The 1,576-nt window shown below is 34.6% G+C and overlaps 1 long non-coding RNA gene across 1 annotated transcript; it reads right to left on the reverse strand.

Annotated features, from left to right (window-relative positions):
- On the reverse strand, window positions 1-1,071 carry LOC149775455 (uncharacterized). The gene is made up of 3 exons (XR_016416565.1): window positions 968-1,071; window positions 585-626; window positions 1-136 (listed from the first exon to the last, which is right to left on the reverse strand). It is a non-coding gene; the product is annotated as an uncharacterized LOC149775455 (long non-coding RNA).
- Window positions 1,072-1,576: the final 505 nt, after the last annotated feature.

A 1,576-nucleotide genomic window follows, 5' to 3' on the forward strand; every position in this document is an offset into this window, starting at 1 on the left:
ATATAATTTTAAAACTTTCTTTGATACGTGCTGTTGTTTTCGAACTGGTTGTTTTCACATAAATGCATTCAGTTCTGAAGTGCCCTAGTTTGTCGGGTTTCATCCTTTACTAAGGGTGACACACTGCGAGTTTGACCTGAAAAATACAAAGTCTGTTTTGATGATCGACAGTTAATTCTTGAATTAAATGGAAAAAAGTTTCATTTCAATATTTTTAAATAGCAAATCGCACTGAGTAATAACTATCTTCGTCGTTGCTATAATCGTCGTCAACATCGCATAATTACAATTGTATCAACAATGCATTATAACATTTCTCTAAATGAGAAGTGAATTGGTAAAGATTTATTACGAAATAATTCATGATTATTACTTTTAGGTGGTTTATTGCTTAACGGAGCATCAATGCCTGAAGGGTTCGTTATATGTGCATTAGCAATAGCTCAAATGTATTGCCAAGGGACATACTGTGGATGTTGACTCTGCGAGGACAGTGTAAGATTATAACCCACGTCCGTATAATCGTGTGTGTCCCAGGCGATCTACTGTGACATTGTGGTTCTTGCCTAAGGTAAAGTACTTACCTATTTTGACGTTTTTGGCACACACCTTCCTTTCATGCACCACTGCAAAAAGAAACTTGGTTCTTAACGGTTTGTAAGATAAAAGGAGAACGATAAAGATTTATTCAGTCATAACAACCTATTGTTTCTTAAATTGATTGATTTGCAAGAAAGTAAACATTGCTTCCGAAAATAATTCAGTTAAGATTGAACTTAGTATGAATCATTGTAGAGTAAACTAAATGGTTTTCGTATCGATCCTGATCACATATTATTATATGGAGTTCAAAAAACAATTATTTTACTTACGGCATATCCTTTGGTTAGAAAATGACAAGTCATTAATGAGCCTGTTTCAACTTTGAAAGAAATCCATATTAAGTAAGAGAGGTAAGATATATTACCATATTTGTTCCGCCGCATCTAGTTCCACTATGTGCACTGACAGGTATCGGATCACATTTTTTAGTTCTGGGATTCGTACACTGCATGTATAGACAAATTTTTTCCGAAGCAACCTTGAAAAATAAAACGTAGACATTTAGCTTAATGTGTATGACATAAGTAGCCTGCCATTCTAAGCCAGACATTTTAATCGAGACTGATGAACCAGATATGATTTCCAAACACGACTGTTACCCTCGGCATGCTTCTTCTGTTACGTTTCGTTCAACGAATAGCCCCTCATAAGTGCCCATGGCGTGATGGATATCATAATCTGTACAGGAGTATAAATATTATGTTTTCAAATTACGAATTAGCACTACACTGAGTATATCCATGATATATAATTTTTTCTTTGTAATCACATTGTTAATTGACTACATCACACCAGATATGTGTTATCGTACACCACGACTATTATACTAAGTACTAACCTGGGCTAGACATGCAAAAAAGAAAGTTAAGAATTCCACATATTCCCTCGTTTCCCAGGACTTTATGTTACTTTTATTTATTTATTGGGATATACCAGAAATGTCCTCCACTGGGTCGACATTAGTTAATTCAAT

This window comes from Sinohyriopsis cumingii, chromosome 19, assembly GCF_028554795.1.
Source record: "Sinohyriopsis cumingii isolate HCF-2022 chromosome 19, ASM2855479v2, whole genome shotgun sequence".
In the NCBI taxonomy this organism is placed as follows: domain Eukaryota; kingdom Metazoa; phylum Mollusca; class Bivalvia; order Unionida; family Unionidae; genus Sinohyriopsis; species Sinohyriopsis cumingii.